Source organism: Wasmannia auropunctata, unplaced genomic scaffold (assembly GCF_000956235.1).
Source record: "Wasmannia auropunctata unplaced genomic scaffold, wasmannia.A_1.0 LD336085.1, whole genome shotgun sequence".
In the NCBI taxonomy this organism is placed as follows: Eukaryota; Metazoa; Arthropoda; class Insecta; order Hymenoptera; family Formicidae; genus Wasmannia; species Wasmannia auropunctata.
This window is the reverse complement of record NW_012026805.1, coordinates 83,985-91,274: the sequence shown is the minus strand read 5'-3', so window position 1 is coordinate 91,274 and position 7,290 is coordinate 83,985.

Here is a 7,290-nt window from a genome sequence, read left to right as displayed (position 1 = left end):
GTGCTCTTCCGATCTATGTTAAAGCTGGTAAGCATTGCTATAAAAAGTTTTGATATTTTAACAATCGTTTTGACTTTCGCACAAAATTATTTTGATTATTGAACAAAAATTATTTTCAGATCTGGATTCAGCAAAAGTGTTCTTTCCGTGTACAGTAATAAAAATGTAGAAAATGTAGAAAAACATGTAGAAAAATTCTTGTGTTTTCAAAATCTCAAAATCTTTTTATAAATCGTTTATTTGTCACATATGCACATAAATATAAACAAATATCTTTTGTCGTTGTTTAATCATTTAGAAATAAAAGGATTAATTCAGCAATATGAGAGCAATTTTTTAATGTTTTTCTTTAATATTTGTAACTACAAATAAAATTTCGTAAATATTCTTTGTACTAACATATATTCGTACCATAACGTCCTCATTTGGTATTATTATCAATTCAATAAACATTTTGTATTTTCAAAGGAAATTTTCTAATAAAATTTTCAAAACAATAATGTTAAAGAGAAATAAATTTTTTAATAATAAACGACGTTGTAAAATAGCGCGGTATAAATAAATTTTTGACAATAATAAAAAAAATATGACATGAGAACCGAAAAAATGTAATAACTGTATACATTGTATACAATATTTAATTGTATACAATTTATAAAAGATTTATATTTCAAATAAATATATAATAATTATTTGACAAAATTCAACGAGATATAGTGGTTGAATAGATGGAGATGGAAATTAGGAGAGTATTCATGTATACATATATGTGTAGCGCGCCTAAGATTTGCGGCATTGCAGTTTCATTCATCGTACAGAAACTCGATCTACGGCATCATCTACGGGATGTAAACACGTGGATTGCACTATTCATATAGTAAGCAGTGCTCTATATAGTTATTAGTAACGTGAAAGAGTAATATTTGAAAGAAAATAAAATACTTCTTCGTTCAAATAAATAAATTTTTCAATACAAAATTATATTAATCAATGATTTTTAATATATATAAATTCAACGCTATAATTGAACTTATTATTTCTATAACTTAACTGTCGATATGAAATAATTATAATATCTGCTTGATATAATAATGATACTTTTTGGTATATAATAGATCACTCATTGGTGGTAATAATGATAATAAATCTGTTAAATTGTCGTCGATGTAATTGTCATAGATATACAGAAATATGATGTAATGTGAAAGCTCAATAATAATGTAACCACAAAATGAAGGGAAGCGATCATTAGCGGTTTCGCGGAAAATCGTGTGTCGCGGGAGATTAGGTATAGAAAATCTCTGTTTTCTACCTGTATATTATTCGCACTTTACTTTAGTTTTTTGAGAATTATAAGACTTCTTTTTAGTATCACTGTTGTGTCCACGAAATTGAAAGTATATTTAGAATGAATATCGACGTGTCAAGATACACATCGCGACAGTCGCATTTGCGTGATTGTGGTTTTACGTGAATGAACAGAGTGGATAATCAGAGGTGCCACTGCAGTATACGTTCCAGTCATAATTACATTATATATTCATCCTCGTCACATGTTAGATTGATAAACGATTGTCCATTTGGTGAATTAAATTAGCTCCATAGTCTGTTCCTTTGTAGAAAAATAGAGTAAGTGTATTTTAAATACCTTTTGTAATAATGATAAGGAATAACCTGGAAATTATTTTACTCGTGTAATTCCACGCCCATTGTCGTGTTTATTTGTACATTAATATTGTTGCAAATTGTTAAAATAACTATTAAGAAAATTACATAAAATCATACGAAATTTTTATGGATGACATCAATACTTTTAAAGCCGCTTTTAAGAAGTATCTCATCGTGTAGAATGAATTATAAAAAGATGGAAAATTTAAACATGTAAAATGAGTGCAATGAATGCAATGGATGATAATAGAAAAATATTCGTGTAGGAATAGAATTTGAAAAAATAATTTCCATGATGTTGCGTAAAACATACTCCTGATTCTTCTTCAAAAAAGTGTAAAATATAGGATAACTCCGGTATATACGCCGCGCGAGGATTTATGCCGCAGAAGTCAGAAAAAATAGAAGAAGTGAAAGTAATTTTCTCGCAACCACTCTGTTACAAACCTTTATGTTATATTAGTATTATGTTATGATTTTAGAGTTTTTCACTGTTAATATTTATAAAATTATTGCACGTTAAATCGATTTATCACTGTAATAAGTAGCGCAACCATAAATTATAATCTACATAAAATGATTATTGTAGGAAATATAAAAGGCTTCGTGGTACATAAGTGTAGAGGAATTGTAAAGGATAGAGTATAGCAAAATACAAGTGCTTAGCTCTTTAGATTATTTGTATATTTTTTGAGTCATTCGTTCCACCCGTGAGAAGCCGTATAACCCAACCATATTTTTGTACGACAAAAATGCAAGGGTTTAAAGAATTTTTTTTTAATATAAAAAATAAATATTTTTAATTTCTAATATTTTTTTTTCATAGTAATAGACAGTCTAAAGTTTTTACTGGTATAGTTCATTTACCTTAATCGTAATTAGGTAATAATAACTGATAAATAGAATTTTTAATAGGTGCGGCGTATATACCAGAATTATCCTAATCTGGTAATTCGGGCATACGAATTCTGTAAATGCAAATAGTGCCGTACAAAAATTTTAACAAAGGAACAAAGGCGATAATATGTCTATTCTATAAATATTTAGTATAAATGTTAATCCAGCTAAAAATGAGACACAAGCAATCAATGAATAATCAAAGTTTTCGACATTTAAATATTCGTATAATTTCGCTATGTTCTTCACTAATTAACTAAACGAATAGGTTGGCATTTCTACATTTGGAGTAGAATTTTGCTTTTCAGCTTGCAAAAATGGTGTAGAACTCGGATATGTGATTATAATCACATATTCGATTCCAGTTCCAAAATAGGACGAGTTTTGTATCTATCTTTTTGAAATATTGGAAATACATATATTAAGCCACGAATTAATTGAGCTCTTAGAAAATGTCATTTTCATTATGTCATCATATTTATAAGCTTGTTACTTAAAATCATATCATTCTGAAAAATATGTCCTTTCAAAGCTGAATTTAAAACTGTTATTACGAAATATTACGTTAATAAGATATAAATTTTTGATACGAAATAACAGTCATATATTCGTTAAACATTCGGTAGTTTATACCTTATAATTAGGAGAATTTGAAAACGCATGACGTAGAAACGCAGAGATAATGACGTGTGGCGCACGAAAGCGAGTAAATTGGCGTTGTTCTCACGTTTGCGAGGTATTGTGGCGCTAATTGACATTTATGATGCACGTTGCGATAGGAAGTACCGTGGGAAGTTCGTAAGCGATACATTTTCGCGTTGATTATACTCTGGGACTAAATACTTCTTGTCAACTCCAAATTACACTTTAGATAAATTTTCTGCCAAACTTACAATTTAGCTGTCACGTTACATTTATGTAATATAATTAAATAGATTAACGTTTTGTTTCATAAAACGTAATTTAGTATTAATTTTTATAAAAATAGTTGTAATACTCGAAAATGTTAATATAAAATAATATATAACATCCGTACAAATATATACAACATATATACAATATATATGTATATATACACACACACACACACGCATATATATATACTTTTTGTATAGTAAAAGTATGATAAAAGTATTAAATGTATAGTTAAATGAGAATCATTTAAATGCCATTTATCAATTTATTACAATGCTACATACATTTATTCCTAGACAAATAAATATTTAAAAACATTATTTAATAAAATATTAATAGTAAAGATTTTAGAAGAATAAACTATCATATGTGTGTGTTATTATTTCTTGTCAGGTATGGCTAATTAACTTGCTTATTCAGAACTTGATGGTGTTATTTTTATTAAAGCTGTTTTTTTTTATTAAAGAGCAAGTGTTTTAGTAACAAACAACCAGATTACGATAAAATGTTAACACATAAAATTAGACAGTTTTGCAATATATGTTGTATATATTTATGTGTCATAGCATTGTTTAATTTTACGTTTGAATATTTCATCCGCATCTTTGTTCTCAGAAAGTAAAATATACATACATGTATATATACATATGCGGATGTCTACTGGACGTCACAGTTTTCGCTTCTTTTTGCTTTTTTTCTATCTCTGATCTACCTCTTTTATGTACCTTTTCCCTTCTTACTTATCATTTTTTTCTGTTACTTTCTTTTACGGCAGCTCTAGTTTGCGGCATCTTGCGCTCCATTCATAGTACAGCTAATAACGGTAGTAAGTTTTAATGAAAACGTTACATTTATACACGCACACATGTACACACACATCGCGTGGTCGCATTGATATTCGGAGTAGCATGTGCACGCGATACAATCCAGGCATGCTCCTCTTGGATTCATGAACATGCGTGCCGTAGCGCATGGATCCGATGAACCGTTGGTATTTCGCACGCGAATCTTTGATTATCCACGCTGTTGCCGCTTCAATTCAGGTTCTTGAAATGTAGCGTGTCGAATGACTTTCAAATCCTGCCAACGATTAGAATTGGACAAGCAACGTTTATCTCTCCTCCATTTATTCATTTATCTGATAAATTCTGTTGCAGGACGATAATGGATTTGCAAAAGATTTCTTTTCTTAAAACGTATAATGCAATTCGATATGCACAGGAAATCACTTACTTACAGACCTTGCATAAAAGGAATCTAAATTCTAGGGCCGCTTAGACTAGATTTTTCATCGGGTCAATGCCTAAAAATTCTGTGTGTGACCTAAAAGCTTCAGAGGATTTAAAGAGATTCGTACAGAAAGACTAAATCTTTTTCATATTTTTCGCACAAGCTGTGCCACCACATTCGATATAATCTCGCGCAAAAATATTTTATTTGTTCTAGCAGAGAAAATTGTTGACTGAGGTGGATTTGTAAAAAAATGTTTTCACGTCGCAGGACTGTTATTTCACGGTTCTCCGATCCGATCCCCATCTCGTTGATTCCGTGGTGAAGGGAGAGGAGGGGTGGAGTCGTCGGTTGAAATAAAGCCAGACAAGAAGCCCGGCTGCTAGGCGTCACGCTATTTTCCACTAGCTCAGCGATACGTCGGCCGCCCTCGTCCCTCCTAATCTCGCTCACCGTCCACTGTCTTGCAGACGCGTTGTCAGTTCGCCGCTATAAGATCTCCTTATCGTTTTGCGTATCTCTCTTTGCGTACAATGGGCTGCGGGCATTTCGGGTGCGAAACGTAATATCACGGACCCGTAAATTGTTGCTCGTTCATCTTCCTGTGCCGAGAAGAGAATGTCAGTTGTCAGGCACCAAGAAATCGCAATACGCGGCAATTTCCTATTGACTTGTACGTAAAAATGTACGTTTTATATTGTGTATTTCTCAATTATTATATAAATACATTCTACAAAAAAAAAAGTGTATAGCCGATATTCTCGAAAAACGCGGAAATTATGATTATATCGTCGTTTTCGAGGATGGCTGTCGTAAACGGAAATGTGCCGAGGCAACTCAAGCGAAAAGCATTGTCAGGAGCAAAGTCAATTGTTCGAGGAGGGCTCTTTAACGGATAATGGAGTTACGGTCGGACACGCGGGTGGATCGCAGATGGCGATCTCTTCGTAAGCCGTTTTGTAAGCCTTGTAAGAAACTGAAATTTTTGGAACATTTCAGGAATGGCGAAACTCTCAAAGTCTGATGCAGGCAACGTGCTTCTCCAACACAACTATAACTTTATTCTGCTTCCTGTGAATTTCTAAATTATCTTTTATGTCAAATAAGATTTTTAAAAATTAGCCGCATGAAAAAGAGAGACATATAGAATAGATATGATAAAATTATTGGTATCTACTTTAAATGATCGCAAAAATTAATCGATAATAGAAAAAAATCATAGTTAAATATTACACAAGTAGCAGTCTCCATATAGTTTAAAGTTTTTTTGTTTGATATTATTTTACCCAAAAATAGAGAAAAAAAACATGATATAGAAAGATACATACAAAAGTATCGGATTTTACAAAAACACTTATCTCCGACATAGGAAAGTTGTTATTTTGTATAATAATGTTTTATTTTTCTGTAAGAAAAGGTTAAACGGTTAAAATGACAGTCACGTATTATAATCATTCACGAAAATAATATCGGACGTGCAATTAAAGAGACGAATGAAAATGAAGCCAACAATAGTTAAGCTGATTGCAGTTTTGCCGCAACTTCGTTCTCTCCGCTACGTGTTACACGTGCACTAAAACGAGCTACATAAGTTTGGCAACGTAAAGTCTCGCAAACGTAACATGACCTTAAGCATGGGTCACTGTTTGGCCTTGCAACCACGTCGCTTGCACAAGTTCTACGACTTTAGTAGGATGAAATTACATTGCGGAGAGTAACGGGAGTGCGTGGTGAACGAAGGAGGAGACCAGATATTTCCAAAGTGCGATGAGATTCGTGCTCGTTTTTTTTATTCTATTTTTATTCATTTGTTTTATCTTTTGTCCCTTCGTGCTGGTTCTACTTTAATTTTTTCGTTCATTGATTAAATAGTATAATATATTATTTTCTTAAAATTGATCATTTGGTTATATAAATGTTCAGCATTTCTGAATATTGAATTAGAATAGACTGTTGTTCATCAGTCCATTCATTATATATATAGGACAGAATTATGAAAATAGTTTCCAACAAATTCTGCCTTTTAATTTAACATATAAAATACTGAGTTTAATAAAGTTTTAATAATTTGTTAGATAATTTATAACGTCAAACATTTCTCAAAAGCAATTATACTTTATAATGATTAAAAACGCCGTTAAATCCATAATAGCTTTGTTACTGAATTTTCCGACCTTTTAATCGTGACATTTTATGAGTTCCTTCCATGGAGAAGTTGGCCAAGAGGGAAACAAAACTTGGACGTAATCATCGGCTGTGGTTACGCGGCTATATTAGGCGGGACACGTTATAAACTCGATTGCGAGAAGCTCTCGCGTGCTTTTGCGCCACTTGTAAAGGCAACCTGTACAAGACTGCACAGCTCGGCAGATAGTCACGGAAGCACTCGCGCGAGTAACAAGTTTCGACACGCCTTTATACACGCTCCACTTTTGTCGGAGCACCCGTACGATAGTTTGCCCTCCTAGGCCAGCCGACGTGAGGTAACAAAGGAATTTTCCTAGGGAGGGATTCGCTTATCTTGGGAAACTGCCGCGGGGTAGAAAAAGTGTTATACTCTCTCTCTCTCTCTCTCTCTCT